The sequence below is a fragment of the Salmo salar genome, chromosome ssa17 (assembly GCF_905237065.1).
Source record: "Salmo salar chromosome ssa17, Ssal_v3.1, whole genome shotgun sequence".
Taxonomy (NCBI): domain Eukaryota; kingdom Metazoa; phylum Chordata; class Actinopteri; order Salmoniformes; family Salmonidae; genus Salmo; species Salmo salar.
The window spans coordinates 85,703,148-85,729,960 of record NC_059458.1 but is presented as its reverse complement, the minus strand read 5'-3'; the positions used below and the strand labels follow the sequence as shown (position 1 = coordinate 85,729,960).

General features: G+C 50.4%; 1 protein-coding gene and 1 non-coding gene across 3 annotated transcripts in view; one reads left to right on the top strand and one right to left on the bottom strand.

Moving 5' to 3' along the window:
- Positions 1-26,813, bottom strand: part of pdzrn4 (PDZ domain containing ring finger 4) — a 110,505-nt gene that overhangs the window by 60,641 nt on the left and 23,051 nt on the right. The gene's annotated exons all lie outside the window — the stretch shown is intronic.
- Positions 25,089-25,143, top strand: LOC123728334 (U7 small nuclear RNA). Its single transcript, XR_006760220.1, has one exon. It is a non-coding gene; the product is annotated as a U7 small nuclear RNA (small nuclear RNA).

Here is a 26,813-nt window from a genome sequence, read left to right as displayed (position 1 = left end):
TCAGGTCTGGCTGGACGGTGCAGGGATAGTAATACTGGTTGAACTCAGGTCTGACTGGACGGTGCAGGGATAGTAATACTGGTTGAACTCAGGTCTGGCTGGACGGTGCAGGGATAGTAATACTGGTTGAACTCAGGTCTGGCTGGACGGTGCAGGGATAGTAATACTGGTTGAACTCAGGTCTGGCTGGACGGTGCAGGGATAGTAATACTGGTTGAACTCAGGTCTGGCTGGACGGTGCAGGGATAGTAATACTGGTTGAACTCAGGTCTGGCTGGACGGTGCAGGGATAGTAATACTGGTTGAACTCAGGTCTGGCTGGACGGTGCAGGGATAGTAATACTGGTTGAACTCAGGTCTGGCTGGACGGTGCAGGGATAGTAATACTGGTTGAACTCAGGTCTGGCTGGACGGTGCAGGGATAGTAATACTGGTTGAACTCAGGTCTGGCTGGACGGTGCAGGGATAGTAATACTGGTTGAACTCAGGTCTGGCTGGACGGTGCAGGGATAGTAATACTGGTTGAACTCAGGTCTGGCTGGACGGTGCAGGGATAGTAATACTGGTTGAACTCAGGTCTGGCTGGACGGTGCAGGGATAGTAATACTGGTTGAACTCAGGTCTGGCTGGACGGTGCAGGGATAGTAATACTGGTTGAACTCAGGTCTGACTGGACGGTGCAGGGATAGTAATACTGGTTGAACTCAGGTCTGGCTGGACGGTGCAGGGATAGTAATACTGGTTGAACTCAGGTCTGGCTGGACGGTGCAGGGATAGTAATACTGGTTGAACTCAGGTCTGGCTGGACGGTGCAGGGATAGTAATACTGGTTGAACTCAGGTCTGGCTGGACGGTGCAGGGATAGTAATACTGGTTGAACTCAGGTCTGGCTGGACGGTGCAGGGATAGTAATACTGGTTGAACTCAGGTCTGGCTGGACGGTGCAGGGATAGTAATACTGGTTGAACTCAGGTCTGGCTGGACGGTGCAGGGATAGTAATACTGGTTGAACTCAGGTCTGGCTGGACGGTGCAGGGATAGTAATACTGGTTGAACTCAGGTCTGGCTGGACGGTGCAGGGATAGTAATACTGGTTGAACTCAGGTCTGGCTGGACGGTGCAGGGATAGTAATACTGGTTGAACTCAGGTCTGGCTGGACGGTGCAGGGATAGTAATACTGGTTGAACTCAGGTCTGGCTGGACGGTGCAGGGATAGTAATACTGGTTGAACTCAGGTCTGGCTGGACGGTGCAGGGATAGTAATACTGGTTGAACTCAGGTCTGGCTGGACGGTGCAGGGATAGTAATACTGGTTGAACTCAGGTCTGGCTGGACGGTGCAGGGATAGTAATACTGGTTGAACTCAGGTCTGGCTGGACGGTGCAGGGATAGTAATACTGGTTGAACTCAGGTCTGGCTGGACGGTGCAGGGATAGTAATACTGGTTGAACTCAGGTCTGGCTGGACGGTGCAGGGATAGTAATACTGGTTGAACTCAGGTCTGGCTGGACGGTGCAGGGATAGTAATACTGGTTGAACTCAGGTCTGGCTGGACGGTGCAGGGATAGTAATACTGGTTGAACTCAGGTCTGGCTGGACGGTGCAGGGATAGTAATACTGGTTGAACTCAGGTCTGACTGGACGGTGCAGGGATAGTAATACTGGTTGAACTCAGGTCTGACTGGACGGTGCAGGGATAGTAATACTGGTTGAACTCAGGTCTGGCTGGACGGTGCAGGGATAGTAATACTGGTTGAACTCAGGTCTGACTGGACGGTGCAGGGATAGTAATACTGGTTGAACTCAGGTCTGGCTGGACGGTGCAGGGATAGTAATACTGGTTGAACTCAGGTCTGGCTGGACGGTGCAGGGATAGTAATACTGGTTGAACTCAGGTCTGGCTGGACGGTGCAGGGATAGTAATACTGGTTGAACTCAGGTCTGGCTGGACGGTGCAGGGATAGTAATACTGGTTGAACTCAGGTCTGGATGGACGGTGCAGGGATAGTAATACTGGTTGAACTCAGGTCTGGCTGGACGGTGCAGGGATAGTAATACTGGTTGAACTCAGGTCTGGCTGGACGGTGCAGGGATAGTAATACTGGTTGAACTCAGGTCTGGCTGGACGGTGCAGGGATAGTAATACTGGTTGAACTCAGGTCTGACTGGACGGTGCAGGGATAGTAATACTGGTTGAACTCAGGTCTGACTGGACGGTGCAGGGATAGTAATACTGGTTGAACTCAGGTCTGACTGGACGGTGCAGGGATAGTAATACTGGTTGAACTCAGGTCTGGCTGGACGGTGCAGGGATAGTAATACTGGTTGAACTCAGGTCTGGCTGGACGGTGCAGGGATAGTAATACTGGTTGAACTCAGGTCTGACTGGACGGTGCAGGGATAGTAATACTGGTTGAACTCAGGTCTGGCTGGACGGTGCAGGGATAGTAATACTGGTTGAACTCAGGTCTGGCTGGACGGTGCAGGGATAGTAATACTGGTTGAACTCAGGTCTGGCTGGACGGTGCAGGGATAGTAATACTGGTTGAACTCAGGTCTGGCTGGACGGTGCAGGGATAGTAATACTGGTTGAACTCAGGTCTGGCTGGACGGTGCAGGGATAGTAATACTGGTTGAACTCAGGTCTGGCTGGACGGTGCAGGGATAGTAATACTGGTTGAACTCAGGTCTGGCTGGACGGTGCAGGGATAGTAATACTGGTTGAACTCAGGTCTGGCTGGACGGTGCAGGGATAGTAATACTGGTTGAACTCAGGTCTGGCTGGACGGTGCAGGGATAGTAATACTGGTTGAACTCAGGTCTGGCTGGACGGTGCAGGGATAGTAATACTGGTTGAACTCAGGTCTGACTGGACGGTGCAGGGATAGTAATACTGGTTGAACTCAGGTCTGGCTGGACGGTGCAGGGATAGTAATACTGGTTGAACTCAGGTCTGGCTGGACGGTGCAGGGATAGTAATACTGGTTGAACTCAGGTCTGACTGGACGGTGCAGGGATAGTAATACTGGTTGAACTCAGGTCTGGCTGGACGGTGCAGGGATAGTAATACTGGTTGAACTCAGGTCTGGCTGGACGGTGCAGGGATAGTAATACTGGTTGAACTCAGGTCTGACTGGACGGTGCAGGGATAGTAATACTGGTTGAACTCAGGTCTGGCTGGACGGTGCAGGGATAGTAATACTGGTTGAACTCAGGTCTGGCTGGACGGTGCAGGGATAGTAATACTGGTTGAACTCAGGTCTGACTGGACGGTGCAGGGATAGTAATACTGGTTGAACTCAGGTCTGACTGGACGGTGCAGGGATAGTAATACTGGTTGAACTCAGGTCTGGCTGGACGGTGCAGGGATAGTAATACTGGTTGAACTCAGGTCTGGCTGGACGGTGCAGGGATAGTAATACTGGTTGAACTCAGGTCTGACTGGACGGTGCAGGGATAGTAATACTGGTTGAACTCAGGTCTGGCTGGACGGTGCAGGGATAGTAATACTGGTTGAACTCAGGTCTGGCTGGACGGTGCAGGGATAGTAATACTGGTTGAACTCAGGTCTGGCTGGACGGTGCAGGGATAGTAATACTGGTTGAACTCAGGTCTGGCTGGACGGTGCAGGGACAGTAATACTGGTTGAACTCAGGTCTGACTGGACGGTGCAGGGATAGTAATACTGGTTGAACTCAGGTCTGGCTGGACGGTGCAGGGATAGTAATACTGGTTGAACTCAGGTCTGGCTGGACGGTGCAGGGATAGTAATACTGGTTGAACTCAGGTCTGACTGGACGGTGCAGGGATAGTAATACTGGTTGAACTCAGGTCTGGCTGGACGGTGCAGGGATAGTAATACTGGTTGAACTCAGGTCTGGCTGGACCGGTGCAGGGATAGTAATACTGGTTGAACTCAGGTCTGGCTGGACGGTGCAGGGATAGTAATACTGGTTGAACTCAGGTCTGGCTGGACGGTGCAGGGATAGTAATACTGGTTGAACTCAGGTCTGGCTGGACGGTGCAGGGATAGTAATACTGGTTGAACTCAGGTCTGGCTGGACGGTGCAGGGATAGTAATACTGGTTGAACTCAGGTCTGGCTGGACGGTGCAGGGATAGTAATACTGGTTGAACTCAGGTCTGGCTGGACGGTGCAGGGATAGTAATACTGGTTGAACTCAGGTCTGGCTGGACGGTGCAGGGATAGTAATACTGGTTGAACTCAGGTCTGGCTGGACGGTGCAGGGATAGTAATACTGGTTGAACTCAGGTCTGGCTGGACGGTGCAGGGATAGTAATACTGGTTGAACTCAGGTCTGACTGGACGGTGCAGGGATAGTAATACTGGTTGAACTCAGGTCTGGCTGGACGGTGCAGGGATAGTAATACTGGTTGAACTCAGGTCTGGCTGGACGGTGCAGGGATAGTAATACTGGTTGAACTCAGGTCTGGCTGGACGGTGCAGGGATAGTAATACTGGTTGAACTCAGGTCTGGCTGGACGGTGCAGGGATAGTAATACTGGTTGAACTCAGGTCTGACTGGACGGTGCAGGGATAGTAATACTGGTTGAACTCAGGTCTGGCTGGACGGTGCAGGGATAGTAATACTGGTTGAACTCAGGTCTGGCTGGACGGTGCAGGGATAGTAATACTGGTTGAACTCAGGTCTGGCTGGACGGTGCAGGGATAGTAATACTGGTTGAACTCAGGTCTGGCTGGACGGTGCAGGGATAGTAATACTGGTTGAACTCAGGTCTGGCTGGACGGTGCAGGGATAGTAATACTGGTTGAACTCAGGTCTGACTGGACGGTGCAGGGATAGTAATACTGGTTGAACTCAGGTCTGGCTGGACGGTGCAGGGATAGTAATACTGGTTGAACTCAGGTCTGACTGGACGGTGCAGGGATAGTAATACTGGTTGAACTCAGGTCTGGCTGGACGGTGCAGGGATAGTAATACTGGTTGAACTCAGGTCTGGCTGGACGGTGCAGGGATAGTAATACTGGTTGAACTCAGGTCTGGCTGGACGGTGCAGGGATAGTAATACTGGTTGAACTCAGGTCTGACTGGACGGTGCAGGGATAGTAATACTGGTTGAACTCAGGTCTGGCTGGACGGTGCAGGGATAGTAATACTGGTTGAACTCAGGTCTGGCTGGACGGTGCAGGGATAGTAATACTGGTTGAACTCAGGTCTGGCTGGACGGTTTAGGGATAGTAATACTGGTTGAACTCAGGTCTGACTGGACGGTGCAGGGATAGTAATACTGGTTGAACTCAGGTCTGGCTGGACGGTGCAGGGATAGTAATACTGGTTGAACTCAGGTCTGGCTGGACGGTGCAGGGATAGTAATACTGGTTGAACTCAGGTCTGGCTGGACGGTGCAGGGATAGTAATACTGGTTGAACTCAGGTCTGGCTGGACGGTTTAGGGATAGTAATACTGGTTGATCTCAGGTCTGGCTGGACGGTGCAGGGATAGTAATACTGGTTGAACTCAGGTCTGGCTGGACGGTGCAGGGATAGTAATACTGGTTGAACTCAGGTCTGGCTGGACGGTGCAGGGATAGTAATACTGGTTGAACTCAGGTCTGACTGGACGGTTTAGGGATAGTAATACTGGTTGAACTCAGGTCTGACTGGACGGTGCAGGGATAGTAATACTGGTTGAACTCAGGTCTGGCTGGACGGTGCAGGGATAGTAATACTGGTTGAACTCAGGTCTGACTGGACGGTGCAGGGATAGTAATACTGGTTGAACTCAGGTCTGGCTGGACGGTGCAGGGATAGTAATACTGGTTGAACTCAGGTCTGGCTGGACGGTGCAGGGATAGTAATACTGGTTGAACTCAGGTCTGGCCGGAAGGTGCAGGGATAGTAATACTGGTTGAACTCAGGTCTGACTGGACGGTGCAGGGATAGTAATACTGGTTGAACTCAGGTCTGGCTGGACGGTGCAGGGATAGTAATACTGGTTGAACTCAGGTCTGACTGGACGGTGCAGGGATAGTAATACTGGTTGAACTCAGGTCTGGCTGGACGGTTTAGGGATAGTAATACTGGTTGAACTCAGGTCTGACTGGACGGTGCAGGGATAGTAATACTGGTTGAACTCAGGTCTGGCTGGACGGTGCAGGGATAGTAATACTGGTTGAACTCAGGTCTGGCTGGACGGTGCAGGGATAGTAATACTGGTTGAACTCAGGTCTGGCTGGACGGTGCAGGGATAGTAATACTGGTTGAACTCAGGTCTGGCAGGACGGTTTAGGGATAGTAATACTGGTTGATCTCAGGTCTGGCTGGACGGTGCAGGGATAGTAATACTGGTTGAACTCAGGTCTGGCTGGACGGTGCAGGGATAGTAATACTGGTTGAACTCAGGTCTGACTGGACGGTGCAGGGATAGTAATACTGGTTGAACTCAGGTCTGACTGGACGGTGCAGGGATAGTAATACTGGTTGAACTCAGGTCTGGCTGGACGGTGCAGGGATAGTAATACTGGTTGAACTCAGGTCTGGCTGGACGGTGCAGGGATAGTAATACTGGTTGAACTCAGGTCTGGCTGGACGGTGCAGGGATAGTAATACTGGTTGAACTCAGGTCTGGCTGGACGGTGCAGGGATAGTAATACTGGTTGAACTCAGGTCTGGCTGGACGGTGCAGGGATAGTAATACTGGTTGAACTCAGGTCTGGCTGGACGGTGCAGGGATAGTAATACTGGTTGAACTCAGGTCTGGCTGGACGGTGCAGGGATAGTAATACTGGTTGAACTCAGGTCTGGCTGGACGGTGCAGGGATAGTAATACTGGTTGAACTCAGGTCTGACTGGACGGTGCAGGGATAGTAATACTGGTTGAACTCAGGTCTGACTGGACGGTGCAGGGATAGTAATACTGGTTGAACTCAGGTCTGGCTGGACGGTGCAGGGATAGTAATACTGGTTGAACTCAGGTCTGGCTGGACGGTGCAGGGATAGTAATACTGGTTGAACTCAGGTCTGGCTGGACGGTGCAGGGATAGTAATACTGGTTGAACTCAGGTCTGGCTGGACGGTGCAGGGATAGTAATACTGGTTGAACTCAGGTCTGACTGGACGGTGCAGGGATAGTAATACTGGTTGAACTCAGGTCTGGCTGGACGGTGCAGGGATAGTAATACTGGTTGAACTCAGGTCTGGCTGGACGGTGCAGGGATAGTAATACTGGTTGAACTCAGGTCTGACTGGACGGTGCAGGGATAGTAATACTGGTTGAACTCAGGTCTGGCTGGACGGTGCAGGGATAGTAATACTGGTTGAACTCAGGTCTGACTGGACGGTGCAGGGATAGTAATACTGGTTGAACTCAGGTCTGGCTGGACGGTGCAGGGATAGTAATACTGGTTGAACTCAGGTCTGGCTGGACGGTGCAGGGATAGTAATACTGGTTGAACTCAGGTCTGGCTGGACGGTGCAGGGATAGTAATACTGGTTGAACTCAGGTCTGGCTGGACGGTGCAGGGATAGTAATACTGGTTGAACTCAGGTCTGGCTGGACGGTGCAGGGATAGTAATACTGGTTGAACTCAGGTCTGGCTGGACGGTGCAGGGATAGTAATACTGGTTGAACTCAGGTCTGGCTGGACGGTGCAGGGATAGTAATACTGGTTGAACTCAGGTCTGGCTGGACGGTGCAGGGATAGTAATACTGGTTGAACTCAGGTCTGACTGGACGGTGCAGGGATAGTAATACTGGTTGAACTCAGGTCTGACTGGACGGTGCAGGGATAGTAATACTGGTTGAACTCAGGTCTGGCTGGACGGTGCAGGGATAGTAATACTGGTTGAACTCAGGTCTGGCTGGACGGTGCAGGGATAGTAATACTGGTTGAACTCAGGTCTGGCTGGACGGTGCAGGGATAGTAATACTGGTTGAACTCAGGTCTGGCTGGACGGTGCAGGGATAGTAATACTGGTTGAACTCAGGTCTGGCTGGACGGTGCAGGGATAGTAATACTGGTTGAACTCAGGTCTGGCTGGACGGTGCAGGGATAGTAATACTGGTTGAACTCAGGTCTGGCTGGACGGTGCAGGGATAGTAATACTGGTTGAACTCAGGTCTGGCTGGACGGTGCAGGGATAGTAATACTGGTTGAACTCAGGTCTGGCTGGACGGTGCAGGGATAGTAATACTGGTTGAACTCAGGTCTGACTGGACGGTGCAGGGATAGTAATACTGGTTGAACTCAGGTCTGACTGGACGGTGCAGGGATAGTAATACTGGTTGAACTCAGGTCTGGCTGGACGGTGCAGGGATAGTAATACTGGTTGAACTCAGGTCTGGCTGGACGGTGCAGGGATAGTAATACTGGTTGAACTCAGGTCTGGCTGGACGGTGCAGGGATAGTAATACTGGTTGAACTCAGGTCTGGCTGGACGGTGCAGGGATAGTAATACTGGTTGAACTCAGGTCTGGCTGGACGGTGCAGGGATAGTAATACTGGTTGAACTCAGGTCTGGCTGGACGGTGCAGGGATAGTAATACTGGTTGAACTCAGGTCTGACTGGACGGTGCAGGGATAGTAATACTGGTTGAACTCAGGTCTGGCTGGACGGTGCAGGGATAGTAATACTGGTTGAACTCAGGTCTGGCTGGACGGTGCAGGGATAGTAATACTGGTTGAACTCAGGTCTGGCTGGACGGTGCAGGGATAGTAATACTGGTTGAACTCAGGTCTGGCTGGACGGTGCAGGGATAGTAATACTGGTTGAACTCAGGTCTGGCTGGACGGTGCAGGGATAGTAATACTGGTTGAACTCAGGTCTGGCTGGACGGTGCAGGGATAGTAATACTGGTTGAACTCAGGTCTGACTGGACGGTGCAGGGATAGTAATACTGGTTGAACTCAGGTCTGGCTGGACGGTGCAGGGATAGTAATACTGGTTGAACTCAGGTCTGACTGGACGGTGCAGGGATAGTAATACTGGTTGAACTCAGGTCTGGCTGGACGGTGCAGGGACAGTAATACTGGTTGAACTCAGGTCTGGCTGGACGGTGCAGGGATAGTAATACTGGTTGAACTCAGGTCTGGCTGGACGGTGCAGGGATAGTAATACTGGTTGAACTCAGGTCTGGCTGGACGGTGCAGGGATAGTAATACTGGTTGAACTCAGGTCTGACTGGACGGTGCAGGGATAGTAATACTGGTTGAACTCAGGTCTGGCTGGACGGTGCAGGGATAGTAATACTGGTTGAACTCAGGTCTGGCTGGACGGTGCAGGGATAGTAATACTGGTTGATCTCAGGTCTGGCTGGACGGTGCAGGGATAGTAATACTGGTTGAACTCAGGTCTGGCTGGACGGTGCAGGGATAGTAATACTGGTTGAACTCAGGTCTGGCTGGACGGTGCAGGGATAGTAATACTGGTTGAACTCAGGTCTGGCTGGACGGTGCAGGGATAGTAATACTGGTTGAACTCAGGTCTGGCTGGACGGTGCAGGGATAGTAATACTGGTTGAACTCAGGTCTGGCTGGACGGTGCAGGGACAGTAATACTGGTTGAACTCAGGTCTGGCTGGACGGTGCAGGGATAGTAATACTGGTTGAACTCAGGTCTGGCTGGACGGTGCAGGGATAGTAATACTGGTTGAACTCAGGTCTGGCTGGACGGTGCAGGGACAGTAATACTGGTTGAACTCAGGTCTGGCTGGACGGTGCAGGGATAGTAATACTGGTTGAACTCAGGTCTGACTGGACGGTGCAGTGATAGTAATACTGGTTGAACTCAGGTCTGACTGGACGGTGCAGGCATAGTAATACTGGTTGAACTCAGGTCTGACTGGACGGTGCAGGGATAGTAATACTGGTTGAACTCAGGTCTGACTGGACGGTGCAGGGATAGTAATACTGGTTGAACTCAGGTCTGACTGGACGGTGCAGGGATAGTAATACTGGTTGAACTCAGGTCTGGCTGGACGGTGCAGGGATAGTAATACTGGTTGAACTCAGGTCTGGCTGGACGGTTTAGGGATAGTAATACTGGTTGAACTCAGGTCTGGCTGGACGGTGCAGGGATAGTAATACTGGTTGAACTCAGGTCTGACTGGACGGTGCAGGGATAGTAATACTGGTTGAACTCAGGTCTGGCTGGACGGTGCAGGGATAGTAATACTGGTTGAACTCAGGTCTGGCTGGACGGTGCAGGGATAGTAATACTGGTTGAACTCAGGTCTGACTGGACGGTGCAGGGATAGTAATACTGGTTGAACTCAGGTCTGGCTGGACGGTGCAGGGATAGTAATACTGGTTGAACTCAGGTCTGGCTGGACGGTGCAGGGATAGTAATACTGGTTGAACTCAGGTCTGGCTGGACGGTGCAGGGATAGTAATACTGGTTGAACTCAGGTCTGGCTGGACGGTGCAGGGATAGTAATACTGGTTGAACTCAGGTCTGGCCGGACGGTGCAGGGATAGTAATACTGGTTGAACTCAGGTCTGACTGGACGGTGCAGGGATAGTAATACTGGTTGAACTCAGGTCTGGCTGGACGGTGCAGGGATAGTAATACTGGTTGAACTCAGGTCTGGCTGGACGGTTTAGGGATAGTAATACTGGTTGAACTCAGGTCTGACTGGACGGTGCAGGGATAGTAATACTGGTTGAACTCAGGTCTGGCTGGACGGTGCAGGGATAGTAATACTGGTTGAACTCAGTCTGGCTGGACGGTGCAGGGATAGTAATACTGGTTGAACTCAGGTCTGGCTGGACGGTGCAGGGATAGTAATACTGGTTGAACTCAGGTCTGGCAGGACGGTTTAGGGATAGTAATACTGGTTGATCTCAGGTCTGGCTGGACGGTGCAGGGATAGTAATACTGGTTGAACTCAGGTCTGGCTGGACGGTGCAGGGATAGTAATACTGGTTGAACTCAGGTCTGGCTGGACGGTGCAGGGATAGTAATACTGGTTGAACTCAGGTCTGGCTGGACGGTGCAGGGATAGTAATACTGGTTGAACTCAGGTCTGGCTGGACGGTGCAGGGACAGTAATACTGGTTGAACTCAGGTCTGACTGGACGGTGCAGGGATAGTAATACTGGTTGAACTCAGGTCTGGCTGGACGGTGCAGGGACAGTAATACTGGTTGAACTCAGGTCTGGCTGGACGGTGCAGGGATAGTAATACTGGTTGAACTCAGGTCTGGCTGGACGGTGCAGTGATAGTAATACTGGTTGAACTCAGGTCTGGCTGGACGGTGCAGGCATAGTAATACTGGTTGAACTCAGGTCTGGCTGGACGGTGCAGGGATAGTAATACTGGTTGAACTCAGGTCTGGCTGGACGGTGCAGGGATAGTAATACTGGTTGAACTCAGGTCTGGCTGGACGGTGCAGGGATAGTAATACTGGTTGAACTCAGGTCTGGCTGGACGGTGCAGGGATAGTAATACTGGTTGAACTCAGGTCTGACTGGACGGTTTAGGGATAGTAATACTGGTTGAACTCAGGTCTGGCTGGACGGTGCAGGGATAGTAATACTGGTTGAACTCAGGTCTGGCTGGACGGTGCAGGGATAGTAATACTGGTTGAACTCAGGTCTGGCTGGACGGTGCAGGGATAGTAATACTGGTTGAACTCAGGTCTGGCTGGACGGTGCAGGGATAGTAATACTGGTTGAACTCAGGTCTGACTGGACGGTGCAGGGATAGTAATACTGGTTGAACTCAGGTCTGGCTGGACGGTGCAGGGATAGTAATACTGGTTGAACTCAGGTCTGACTGGACGGTGCAGGGATAGTAATACTGGTTGAACTCAGGTCTGGCTGGACGGTGCAGGGATAGTAATACTGGTTGAACTCAGGTCTGACTGGACGGTGCAGGGATAGTAATACTGGTTGAACTCAGGTCTGGCCGGAAGGTGCAGGGATAGTAATACTGGTTGAACTCAGGTCTGACTGGACGGTGCAGGGATAGTAATACTGGTTGAACTCAGGTCTGACTGGACGGTGCAGGGATAGTAATACTGGTTGAACTCAGGTCTGGCTGGACGGTGCAGGGATAGTAATACTGGTTGAACTCAGGTCTGGCTGGACGGTTTAGGGATAGTAATACTGGTTGAACTCAGGACTGACTGGACGGTGCAGTGATAGTAATACTGGTTGAACTCAGGTCTGGCTGGACGGTGCAGGGATAGTAATACTGGTTGAACTCAGTCTGGCTGGACGGTGCAGGGATAGTAATACTGGTTGAACTCAGGTCTGGCTGGACGGTGCAGGGATAGTAATACTGGTTGAACTCAGGTCTGGCAGGACGGTTTATTGATAGTAATACTGGTTGATCTCAGGTCTGGCTGGACGGTGCAGGGATAGTAATACTGGTTGAACTCAGGTCTGGCTGGACGGTGCAGGGATAGTAATACTGGTTGAACTCAGGTCTGACTGGACGGTGCAGGGATAGTAATACTGGTTGAACTCAGGTCTGACTGGACGGTTTAGGGATAGTAATACTAGTTGAACTCAGGTCTGACTGGACGGTGCAGGGATAGTAATACTGGTTGAACTCAGGTCTGACTGGACGGTGCAGGGATAGTAATACTGGTTGAACTCAGGTCTGGCTGGACGGTGCAGGGATAGTAAAACTGGTTGAACTCAGGTCTGGCTGGACGGTGCAGGGATAGTAATACTGGTTGAACTCAGGTCTGACTGGACGGTGCAGGGATAGTAATACTGGTTAAACTCAGGTCTGGCTGGACGGTGCAGGGATAGAAATACTGGTTGAACTCAGGTCTGGCTGGACGGTGCAGGGATAGTAATACTGGTTGAACTCAGGTCTGGCTGGACGGTGCAGGGATAGTAATACTGGTTGAACTCAGGTCTGACTGGACGGTGCAGGGATAGTAATACTGGTTGAACTCAGGTCTGACTGGACGGTGCAGGGATAGTAATACTGGTTGAACTCAGGTCTGGCTGGACGGTGCAGGGATAGTAATACTGGTTGAACTCAGGTCTGACTGGACGGTGCAGGGATAGTAATACTGGTTGAACTCAGGTCTGGCTGGACGGTGCAGGGATAGTAATACTGGTTGAACTCAGGTCTGGCTGGACGGTGCAGGGATAGTAATACTGGTTGAACTCAGGTCTGGCTGGACGGTGCAGGGATAGTAATACTGGTTGAACTCAGGTCTGGCTGGACGGTGCAGGGATAGTAATACTGGTTGAACTCAGGTCTGACTGGACGGTGCAGGGATAGTAATACTGGTTGAACTCAGGTCTGACTGGACGGTGCAGGGATAGTAATACTGGTTGAACTCAGGTCTGGCTGGACGGTGCAGGGATAGTAATACTGGTTGAACTCAGGTCTGGCTGGACGGTGCAGGGATAGTAATACTGGTTGAACTCAGGTCTGGCTGGACGGTGCAGGGATAGTAATACTGGTTGAACTCAGGTCTGGCTGGACGGTGCAGGGATAGTAATACTGGTTGAACTCAGGTCTGGCTGGACGGTGCAGGGATAGTAATACTGGTTGAACTCAGGTCTGGCTGGACGGTGCAGGGATAGTAATACTGGTTGAACTCAGGTCTGGCTGGACGGTGCAGGGATAGTAATACTGGTTGAACTCAGGTCTGGCTGGACGGTTTAGGGATAGTAATACTGGTTGATCTCAGGTCTGGCTGGACGGTGCAGGGATAGTAATACTGGTTGAACTCAGGTCTGGCTGGACGGTGCAGGGATAGTAATACTGGTTGAACTCAGGTCTGACTGGACGGTGCAGGGATAGTAATACTGGTTGAACTCAGGTCTGGCTGGACGGTTTAGGGATAGTAATACTGGTTGAACTCAGGTCTGACTGGACGGTGCAGGGATAGTAATACTGGTTGAACTCAGGTCTGGCTGGACGGTGCAGGGATAGTAATACTGGTTGAACTCAGGTCTGGCTGGACGGTGCAGGGATAGTAATACTGGTTGAACTCAGGTCTGGCTGGACGGTGCAGGGATAGTAATACTGGTTGAACTCAGGTCTGGCTGGACGGTGCAGGGATAGTAATACTGGTTGAACTCAGGTCTGGCTGGACGGTGCAGGGATAGTAATACTGGTTGAACTCAGGTCTGGCTGGACGGTGCAGGGATAGTAATACTGGTTGAACTCAGGTCTGGCTGGACGGTGCAGGGATAGTAATACTGGTTGAACTCAGGTCTGACTGGACGGTGCAGGGATAGTAATACTGGTTGAACTCAGGTCTGACTGGACGGTGCAGGGATAGTAATACTGGTTGAACTCAGGTCTGGCTGGACGGTGCAGGGATAGTAATACTGGTTGAACTCAGGTCTGACTGGACGGTGCAGGGATAGTAATACTGGTTGAACTCAGGTCTGGCTGGACGGTGCAGGGATAGTAATACTGGTTGAACTCAGGTCTGGCTGGACGGTGCAGGGATAGTAATACTGGTTGAACTCAGGTCTGGCTGGACGGTGCAGGGATAGTAATACTGGTTGAACTCAGGTCTGGCTGGACGGTGCAGGGATAGTAATACTGGTTGAACTCAGGTCTGGCTGGACGGTGCAGGGATAGTAATACTGGTTGAACTCAGGTCTGGCTGGACGGTGCAGGGATAGTAATACTGGTTGAACTCAGGTCTGGCTGGACGGTGCAGGGATAGTAATACTGGTTGAACTCAGGTCTGGCTGGACGGTGCAGGGATAGTAATACTGGTTGAACTCAGGTCTGGCTGGACGGTGCAGGGATAGTAATACTGGTTGAACTCAGGTCTGGCTGGACGGTGCAGGGATAGTAATACTGGTTGAACTCAGGTCTGGCTGGACGGTGCAGGGATAGTAATACTGGTTGAACTCAGGTCTGACTGGACGGTGCAGGGATAGTAATACTGGTTGAACTCAGGTCTGACTGGACGGTGCAGGGATAGTAATACTGGTTGAACTCAGGTCTGGCTGGACGGTGCAGGGATAGTAATACTGGTTGAACTCAGGTCTGGCTGGACGGTGCAGGGATAGTAATACTGGTTGAACTCAGGTCTGACTGGACGGTGCAGGGATAGTAATACTGGTTGAACTCAGGTCTGGCTGGACGGTGCAGGGATAGTAATACTGGTTGAACTCAGGTCTGGCTGGACGGTGCAGGGATAGTAATACTGGTTGAACTCAGGTCTGGCTGGACGGTGCAGGGATAGTAATACTGGTTGAACTCAGGTCTGACTGGACGGTGCAGGGATAGTAATACTGGTTGAACTCAGGTCTGGCTGGACGGTGCAGGGATAGTAATACTGGTTGTACTCAGGTCTGACTGGACGGTGCAGGGATAGTAATACTGGTTGAACTCAGGTCTGAGTGGACGGTGCAGGGATAGTAATACTGGTTGAACTCAGGTCTGGCTGGACGGTGCAGGGACAGTAATACTGGTTGAACTCAGGTCTGGCTGGACGGTGCAGGGATAGTAATACTGGTTGAACTCAGGTCTGGCTGGACGGTGCAGGGATAGTAATACTGGTTGAACTCAGGTCTGGCTGGACGGTGCAGGGATAGTAATACTGGTTGAACTCAGGTCTGGCTGGACGGTGCAGGGATAGTAATACTGGTTGAACTCAGGTCTGGCTGGACGGTGCAGGGATAGTAATACTGGTTGAACTCAGGTCTGGCTGGACGGTGCAGGGATAGTAATACTGGTTGAACTCAGGTCTGGCTGGACGGTGCAGGGATAGTAATACTGGTTGAACTCAGGTCTGGCTGGACGGTGCAGGGATAGTAATACTGGTTGAACTCAGGTCTGGCTGGACGGTGCAGGGATAGTAATACTGGTTGAACTCAGGTCTGGCTGGACGGTGCAGGGATAGTAATACTGGTTGAACTCAGGTCTGGCTGGACGGTGCAGGGACAGTAATACTGGTTGAACTCAGGTCTGACTGGACGGTGCAGGGATAGTAATACTGGTTGAACTCAGGTCTGGCTGGACGGTGCAGGGACAGTAATACTGGTTGAACTCAGGTCTGGCTGGACGGTGCAGGGATAGTAATACTGGTTGAACTCAGGTCTGACTGGACGGTGCAGTGATAGTAATACTGGTTGAACTCAGGTCTGACTGGACGGTGCAGGGATAGTAATACTGGTTGAACTCAGGTCTGACTGGACGGTGCAGGGATAGTAATACTGGTTGAACTCAGGTCTGACTGGACGGTGCAGGGATAGTAATACTGGTTGAACTCAGGTCTGACTGGACGGTGCAGGGATAGTAATACTGGTTTAACTCAGGTCTGGCTGGACGGTGCAGGGATAGTAATACTGGTTGAACTCAGGTCTGGCTGGACGGTGCAGGGATAGTAATACTGGTTGAACTCAGGTCTGGCTGGACGGTGCAGGGATAGTAATACTGGTTGAACTCAGGTCTGGCTGGACGGTGCAGGGATAGTAATACTGGTTGAACTCAGGTCTGGCTGGACGGTGCAGGGATAGTAATACTGGTTGAACTCAGGTCTGGCTGGACGGTGCAGGGATAGTAATACTGGTTGAACTCAGGTCTGGCTGGACGGTGCAGGGATAGTAATACTGGTTGAACTCAGGTCTGGCTGGACGGTGCAGGGATAGTAATACTGGTTGAACTCAGGTCTGGCTGGACGGTGCAGGGATAGTAATACTGGTTGAACTCAGGTCTGGCTGGACGGTGCAGGGATAGTAATACTGGTTGAACTCAGGTCTGGCTGGACGGTGCAGGGATAGTAATACTGGTTGAACTCAGGTCTGACTGGACGGTGCAGGGATAGTAATACTGGTTGAACTCAGGTCTGGCTGGACGGTGCAGGGATAGTAATACTGGTTGAACTCAGGTCTGGCTGGACGGTGCAGGGATAGTAATACTGGTTGAACTCAGGTCTGGCTGGACGGTGCAGGGATAGTAATACTGGTTGAACTCAGGTCTGGCTGGACGGTGCAGGGATAGTAATACTGGTTGAACTCAGGTCTGGCTGGACGGTGCAGGGATAGTAATACTGGTTGAACTCAGGTCTGGCTGGACGGTGCAGGGATAGTAATACTGGTTGAACTCAGGTCTGGCTGGACGGTGCAGGGATAGTAATACTGGTTGAACTCAGGTCTGGCTGGACGGTGCAGGGATAGTAATACTGGTTGAACTCAGGTCTGGCTGGACGGTGCAGGGATAGTAATACTGGTTGAACTCAGGTCTGGCTGGACGGTGCAGGGATAGTAATACTGGTTGAACTCAGGTCTGGCTGGACGGTGCAGGGATAGTAATACTGGTTGAACTCAGGTCTGGCTGGACGGTGCAGGGATAGTAATACTGGTTGAACTCAGGTCTGGCTGGACGGTGCAGGGATAGTAATACTGGTTGAACTCAGGTCTGGCTGGACGGTGCAGGGATAGTAATACTGGTTGAACTCAGGTCTGGCTGGACGGTGCAGGGATAGTAATACTGGTTGAACTCAGGTCTGGCTGGACGGTGCAGGGATAGTAATACTGGTTGAACTCAGGTCTGAGTGGACGGTGCAGGGATAGTAATACTCGTTGAACTCAGGTCTGGCTGGACGGTGCAGGGACAGTAATACTGGTTGAACTCAGGTCTGACTGGACGGTGCAGGGATAGTAATACTGGTTGAACTCAGGTCTGGCTGGACGGTGCAGGGATAGTAATACTGGTTGAACTCAGGTCTGGCTGGACGGTGCAGGGATAGTAATACTGGTTGAACTCAGGTCTGGCTGGACGGTGCAGGGATAGTAATACTGGTTGAACTCAGGTCTGACTGGACGGTGCAGGGATAGTAATACTGGTTGAACTCAGGTCTGGCTGGACGGTGCAGGGATAGTAATACTGGTTGATCTCAGGTCTGGCTGGACGGTGCAGGGATAGTAATACTGGTTGAACTCAGGTCTGACTGGACGGTGCAGGGATAGTAATACTGGTTGAACTCAGGTCTGGCTGGACGGTGCAGGGATAGTAATACTGGTTGAACTCAGGTCTGGCTGGACGGTGCAGGGATAGTAATACTGGTTGAACTCAGGTCTGGCTGGACGGTGCAGGGATAGTAATACTGGTTGAACTCAGGTCTGGCTGGACGGTGCAGGGACAGTAATACTGGTTGAACTCAGGTCTGACTGGACGGTGCAGGGATAGTAATACTGGTTGAACTCAGGTCTGGCTGGACGGTGCAGGGACAGTAATACTGGTTGAACTCAGGTCTGGCTGGACGGTGCAGGGATAGTAATACTGGTTGAACTCAGGTCTGACTGGACGGTGCAGTGATAGTAATACTGGTTGAACTCAGGTCTGACTGGACGGTGCAGGGATAGTAATACTGGTTGAACTCAGGTCTGACTGGACGGTGCAGGGATAGTAATACTGGTTGAACTCAGGTCTGACTGGACGGTGCAGGGATAGTAATACTGGTTGAACTCAGGTCTGGCTGGACGGTGCAGGGATAGTAATACTGGTTGAACTCAGGTCTGGCTGGACGGTGCAGGGATAGTAATACTGGTTGAACTCAGGTCTGACTGGACGGTGCAGGGATAGTAATACTGGTTGAACTCAGGTCTGGCTGGACGGTGCAGGGATAGTAATACTGGTTGAACTCAGGTCTGGCTGGACGGTGCAGGGATAGTAATACTGGTTGAACTCAGGTCTGGCTGGACGGTGCAGGGATAGTAATACTGGTTGAACTCAGGTCTGACTTGACGGTTTAGGGATAGTAATACTGGTTGAACTCAGGTCTGATTGGACGGTGCAGGGATAGTAATACTGGTTGAACTCAGGTCTGACTGGACGGTGCAAGGATAGTAATACTGGTTGAACTCAGGTCTGACTGGACGGTGCCGGGATAGTAATACTGGTTGAACTCAGGTCTGACTGGACGGTGCAGGGATAGTAATACTGGTTGAACTCAGGTCTGGCTGGACGGTGCAGGGATAGTAATACTGGTTGAACTCAGGTCTGGCTGGACGGTGCAGGGATAGTAATACTGGTTGAACTCAGGTCTGGCTGGACGGTGCAGGGATAGTAATACTGGTTGAACTCAGGTCTGACTGGACGGTGCAGGGATAGTAATACTGGTTGAACTCAGGTCTGGCTGGACGGTGCAGGGATAGTAATACTGGTTGTACTCAGGTCTGACTGGACGGTGCAGGGATAGTAATACTGGTTGAACTCAGGTCTGAGTGGACGGTGCAGGGATAGTAATACTCGTTGAACTCAGGTCTGGCTGGACGGTGCAGGGACAGTAATACTGGTTGAACTCAGGTCTGACTGGACGGTGCAGGGATAGTAATACTGGTTGAACTCAGGTCTGGCTGGACGGTGCAGGGATAGTAATACTGGTTGAACTCAGGTCTGGCTGGACGGTGCAGGGATAGTAATACTGGTTGAACTCAGGTCTGGCTGGACGGTGCAGGGATAGTAATACTGGTTGAACTCAGGTCTGGCTGGACGGTGCAGGGATAGTAATACTGGTTGAACTCAGGTCTGGCTGGACGGTGCAGGGATAGTAATACTGGTTGATCTCAGGTCTGGCTGGACGGTGCAGGGATAGTAATACTGGTTGAACTCAGGTCTGGCTGGACGGTGCAGGGATAGTAATACTGGTTGAACTCAGGTCTGGCTGGACGGTGCAGGGATAGTAATACTGGTTGAACTCAGGTCTGGCTGGACGGTGCAGGGATAGTAATACTGGTTGAACTCAGGTCTGGCTGGACGGTGCAGGGATAGTAATACTGGTTGAACTCAGGTCTGGCTGGACGGTGCAGGGACAGTAATACTGGTTGAACTCAGGTCTGACTGGACGGTGCAGGGATAGTAATACTGGTTGAACTCAGGTCTGACTGGACGGTGCAGGGACAGTAATACTGGTTGAACTCAGGTCTGACTGGACGGTGCAGGGATAGTAATACTGGTTGAACTCAGGTCTGGCTGGACGGTGCAGGGATAGTAATACTGGTTGAACTCAGGTCTGGCTGGACGGTGCAGGGATAGTAATACTGGTTGAACTCAGGTCTGGCTGGACGGTGCAGGGATAGTAATACTGGTTGAACTCAGGTCTGGCTGGACGGTGCAGGGATAGTAATACTGGTTGAACTCAGGTCTGGCTGGACGGTGCAGGGATAGTAATACTGGTTGAACTCAGGTCTGGCTGGACGGTGCAGGGATAGTAATACTGGTTGAACTCAGGTCTGACTGGACGGTGCAGGGATAGTAATACTGGTTGAACTCAGGTCTGACTGGACGGTGCAGGGATAGTAATACTGGTTGAACTCAGGTCTGACTGGACGGTGCAGGGATAGTAATACTGGTTGAACTCAGGTCTGACTGGACGGTGCAGGGATAGTAATACTGGTTGAACTCAGGTCTGACTGGACGGTGCAGGGATAGTAATACTGGTTGAACTCAGGTCTGGCTGGACGGTGCAGGGATAGTAATACTGGTTGAACTCAGGTCTGGCTGGACGGTGCAGGGATAGTAATACTGGTTGAACTCAGGTCTGGCTGGACGGTGCAGGGATAGTAATACTGGTTGAACTCAGGTCTGACTGGACGGTGCAGGGATAGTAATACTGGTTGAACTCAGGTCTGACTGGACGGTGCAGGGATAGTAATACTGGTTGAACTCAGGTCTGGCTGGACGGTGCAGGGATAGTAATACTGGTTGAACTCAGGTCTGACTGGACGGTGCAGGGATAGTAATACTGGTTGAACTCAGGTCTGGCTGGACGGTGCAGGGATAGTAATACTGGTTGAACTCAGGTCTGGCTGGACGGTGCAGGGATAGTAATACTGGTTGAACTCAGGTCTGGCTGGACGGTGCAGGGATAGTAATACTGGTTGAACTCAGGTCTGGCTGGACGGTGCAGGGATAGTAATACTGGTTGAACTCAGGTCTGGCTGGACGGTGCAGGGATAGTAATACTGGTTGAACTCAGGTCTGACTGGACGGTGCAGGGATAGTAATACTGGTTGAACTCAGGTCTGGCTGGACGGTGCAGGGATAGTAATACTGGTTGAACTCAGGTCTGGCTGGACGGTGCAGGGATAGTAATACTGGTTGAACTCAGGTCTGGCTGGACGGTGCAGGGATAGTAATACTGGTTGAACTCAGGTCTGGCTGGACGGTGCAGGGATAGTAATACTGGTTGAACTCAGGTCTGGCTGGACGGTGCAGGGATAGTAATACTGGTTGAACTCAGGTCTGGCTGGACGGTGCAGGGATAGTAATACTGGTTGAACTCAGGTCTGGCTGGACGGTGCAGGGATAGTAATACTGGTTGAACTCAGGTCTGACTGGACGGTGCAGGGATAGTAATACTGGTTGAACTCAGGTCTGGCTGGACGGTGCAGGGATAGTAATACTGGTTGAACTCAGGTCTGGCTGGACGGTGCAGGGACAGTAATACTGGTTGAACTCAGGTCTGGCTGGACGGTGCAGGGACAGTAATACTGGTTGAACTCAGGTCTGACTGGACGGTGCAGTGATAGTAATACTGGTTGAACTCAGGTCTGACTGGACGGTGCAGGGATAGTAATACTGGTTGAACTCAGGTCTGACTGGACGGTGCAGGGATAGTAATACTGGTTGAACTCAGGTCTGACTGGACGGTGCAGGGATAGTAATACTGGTTGAACTCAGGTCTGACTGGACGGTGCAGGGATAGTAATACTGGTTGAACTCAGGTCTGACTGGACGGTGCAGGGATAGTAATACTGGTTGAACTCAGGTCTGGCTGGACGGTGCAGGGATAGTAATACTGGTTGAACTCAGGTCTGGCTGGACGGTGCAGGGATAGTAATACTGGTTGAACTCAGGTCTGGCTGGACGGTGCAGGGATAGTAATACTGGTTGAACTCAGGTCTGGCTGGACGGTGCAGGGATAGTAATACTGGTTGAACTCAGGTCTGACTGGACGGTGCAGGGATAGTAATACTGGTTGAACTCAGGTCTGACTGGACGGTGCAGGGATAGTAATACTGGTTGAACTCAGGTCTGGCTGGACGGTGCAGGGATAGTAATACTGGTTGAACTCAGGTCTGACTGGACGGTGCAGGGATAGTAATACTGGTTGAACTCAGGTCTGGCTGGACGGTGCAGGGATAGTAATACTGGTTGAACTCAGGTCTGGCTGGACGGTGCAGGGATAGTAATACTGGTTGAACTCAGGTCTGGCTGGACGGTGCAGGGATAGTAATACTGGTTGAACTCAGGTCTGACTGGACGGTGCAGGGATAGTAATACTGGTTGAACTCAGGTCTGACTGGACGGTGCAGGGATAGTAATACTGGTTGAACTCAGGTCTGACTGGACGGTGCAGGGATAGTAATACTGGTTGAACTCAGGTCTGACTGGACGGTGCAGGGATAGTAATACTGGTTGAACTCAGGTCTGGCTGGACGGTGCAGGGATAGTAATACTGGTTGAACTCAGGTCTGACTGGACGGTGCAGGGATAGTAATACTGGTTGAACTCAGGTCTGACTGGACGGTGCAGGGATAGTAATGCTGGTTGAACTCAGGTCTGACTGGCCGGTGCAGGGATAGTAATACTGGTTGAACTCAGGTCTGACTGGACGGTGCAGGGATAGTAATACTGGTTGAACTCAGGTCTGGCTGGACGGTGCAGGGACAGTAATACTGGTTGAACTCAGGTCTGGCTGGACGGTGCAGGGACAGTAATACTGGTTGAACTCAGGTCTGACTGGACGGTGCAGGGATAGTAATACTGGTTGAACTCAGGTCTGACTGGACGGTGCAGGGATAGTAATGCTGGTTGAACTCAGGTCTGACTGGACGGTGCAGGGATAGTAATGCTGGTTGAACTCAGGTCTGACTGGACGGTGCAGGGATAGTAATACTGGTTGAACTCAGGTCTGACTGGACGGTGCAGGGATAGTAATACTGGTTGAACTCAGGTCTGACTGGACGGTGCAGGGATAGTAATACTGGTTGAACTCAGGTCTGGCTGGACGGTGCAGGGATAGTAATACTGGTTGAACTCAGGTCTGGCTGGACGGTGCAGGGATAGTAATACTGGTTGAACTCAGGTCTGGCTGGACGGTGCAGGGATAGTAATACTGGTTGAACTCAGGTCTGGCTGGACGGTGCAGGGGTAGTAATACTGTTTGAACTCAGGTCTGGCTGGACGGTGCAGGGATAGTAATACTGGTTGAACTCAGGTCTGACTGGACGGTGCAGGGTGCGGTGCAGGGTGGATGGGGGCACCCTGCTGTTTTATTAGCGAACCATCGTACCGAACGGACACACACTGGCTCAAGCTGGCAGGCCATTACAGGGTACTTCTAGGGCCTGTAGCTGGCTTGTACTGTGTGTGTGTGTGTGTGTGTGTGTGTGTGTGTGTGTGTGTGTGTGTGTGTGTGTGTGTGTGTGTGTGTGTGTGTGTGTGTGTGTGTGTGTGTGTGTGTGTGTGTGTGTGTGTGTGTGTGTGCATGTGCCTCTCTCATTGCCCTCCATCACTCAGTCTACAACGCACCCTGTAGACACCACTATGTCTCACGCTGTCAGCCCTGTCGACACCACTATGTCTCATGGTGTCAGCCCTGTAGACACCACTATGTCTCATGGTGTCAGCCCTGTAGACACCACTATGTCTCATGGTGTCAGCCCTGTAGACACCACTAGCCCTGTAGACACCACTATGTCTCATGGTGTCAGCCCTCTTGCTCTGCATCTCTATTGTTCTCCAGTCTCTTGTTTGAGAGAGAAACAGGTTCATTTGTTGCTAGTTGACAGCAGCTCTGTGACTGAGGCTGAGCCAAGCTCTCTACCCAGGGTTAATAGAGAGACTCCAGGTGGCAGACACCACTGGAAAGCCAGGGGAGAGGGTGTTTTTTAGTTTAGCTTTTTTTGTCAGACATCTTGTGTTATTTGGTAAGGAAGGGGGTGGGGGATGGGGGGTGTTACGGTAACACAAGATCCCAAATTTGGTTGGGAGCAAAATAGCCTTGTGTACAAGGGGTGGGGGCATAATTAGAGAACATGCCAAAAGCTTAGAAAGTGAAACATTTTGCTGCTGAGAAAGAAAAAAATGTATGCACATAAAATTATGAAGGGGGAATTCACCTAATAAGCCTAGCTGCCTCAACTATCACATTTCTCCCCACCTCTTTTTATTTTAATGTAATGCATATTTCTACTGGAAGCACCTCTCTCATTAGCATATTCATAACTACTGCTTCCTCCCTTCCTTTAACCCACCCGCTAGTTTCCTGGGAAAAGAAATGACTTCACACTTCGGCGAGCCTGAACGGAAGCGGGGATATGCCCGGAGAGAAAATACCACCGCTCCAGAAAAGAGCAGTTATTCAACAGCAAAGAAAAAAACTGTAGAAGACGTATTGAAACACTAATTCCGCTCCATTCAACCACCTCAATCACCACTTAACATTACATTCATAGTTCTTTCTTTACTATGGATGAATGTGTGAATGGAGTGAGATAATAAAAATTATTATCATGTGATGATAAATTATGATAAACGATGCTTAGGATAGCTTAAACAAAGAACAACACACACATCTACAGTAACGTGTGTCCTGACTTCCTATAATAACCCATAATAATAAGTGTAGCTGGTCTCTGGTTCCAGCACAGTGAAACCTCTGTTAGTGGATAGAACAGATGGTGGGCTGATATTCTATCTGTAAGGCGACACAGAGCCCTGTCCTGAGAGGGACTAAAATCTCCTACACACAAACACACACACACTCACCAACATGAAAAAAACCCTACAGTTTACCATAGAATACTACAGTACTTACTATATAATTCTGTAGTAGACTGTAGTATACTGTAGAATACTATACTACACACTGTAGTATCCCTCGAGTATCCTAACTATAGAATGTTGTAGTATTATTCCCCAAAATACTACAGTCCGCAAAAACACTACACTTTTAACTATAGCAAATACTAATGTATTTATCTTGCATATAGCCTAACCATTCCCCTCCCCCATATCCCAATTTGTGCCACCTATAAGTGAGAAACCGACATGCCAAGTATAGACCATATATTGTGTTCCCTATAAGTAGAACAGAGCAGAAGCGCTGACCTACAGTATGTGTTCACACCCCAGTCCTATCTACCTACAGGTTATGGAAAATTAGCTCTTTTAGTATTTCTCCAGTAGGTTTCCTCAAGGTGAAAGCCTCCACTTCTTTGTGGAAGATAATAAAACAAAAAAACTGCAGTAAATACTACAGTATACTACAGTCTACAAACACACTACACTACTATAGTATATTCTACACCTTTCTTTTAACAGAGTATTTATAATATAGTTAACTCTCTTTAATGAGTCGGACGAGAGGGATTTACTCCAGACACTCGAACAGGCCCTCATCCCCGTCATTCGCAGGAGAAAAAAAACGCAAGAGGTATCGCGGAAAGAGATTGGGGTGCCTTGTGAAGATCCGCCGATGAGTGGCTAATCTGCCTTTGCCATCCGTACTACTGGCCAACGTACAATCGCTGGATGAACTAAAAGCACGTATATCCTACCACCGGGACATTAAAAACTGTAATATCTTATGTTTCACTGAGTTGTGGCTGAACGACGACATGAATAACATACAGCTGGTGGGTTATACACTGTATCAGCAGGATAGAACAACAGCCTCTGGTAAGACAATGTATATTTGTAAACAACAGCTGGGGCACAATATCTAAGGAAGCCTCAAGGTTTTGCTCGCCTGAGGTAGAGTAGCTGTAGACCACACTATCTACCTAGAGAGTTTTCATCTGTATTTTTCATAGCTTTCTACATACCACCACAGACAGATGCTGGCACTAAGACCGCACTCAATGAGCTGTATACCGCCATAAGCAAACAGGAAAATGCTCATACAGAGGCGGCGCTCCTAGTGGCCGGCGACTTTAATGCAGGGAAACTTAAATCCGTTTTACCTCATTTCTGTCAGCATGTCAAATGTGCAACCAGAGGGAAAAAAAACTCTAGACCACCTTTACTCCACACACAGAGACGCATACAAAGCTCTCCCTCGCCCTCCATTTGGCAAATCTGACCATAATTCTATCTTCCTGATTCCTGCTTACAAGCAAAAATGTAAGCAGGAAGCACCAGTGACTCAGTCAATAAAAAAGTGTTCAGATGAAGCAGATGCTAAACTACAGGACTGTTTTGATAGCACAGACTGGAATATATTCTGGAATTTTCTGACTACACCACATGTCACTGGCTTCATCAATAAGTGCATTGATGACGTTGTCCCCACACTGACCGTACGTACATACCCCAAACAGAAGCCATGGATTACAGACAACATCCGCACTGAGCTAAAGAGTATAGGTGCTGCTTTCAAGGAGCGGGACTCTAACCCGGAAGCTTGTAAGAAATCCCTCTATGCCCTCCGACGAACCATCAAACAGGCAAAGCATCGATACAGGACTAAGATCGAATCGTACTACACCAGTTCCGACACTCGACAGATGTGGCAGGGCTTGCAATCTAAATACTATAGTATTCACTGTATTGTTTTTGCAGACTTTAGTGAATACTACAGTAAAGTCTGCAAAAACAATACAGTGAATACTATAGTAGTTTACCATAGTATACTATAGTATTTTACCATAGTATAGCATAGTATTTTACCATAGTATATAATAGTATTTTTTCATGTGGGCACACACACATGCACGTACGCATGCATGCACACAGAAATACACGCTTACACAAACACATGCGCACACATCAAAACACACACACTCTCACACACACACACACCTTACACACACACACACACACACACACACACACACACACACACACACACACACACACACACACACACACACACACACAC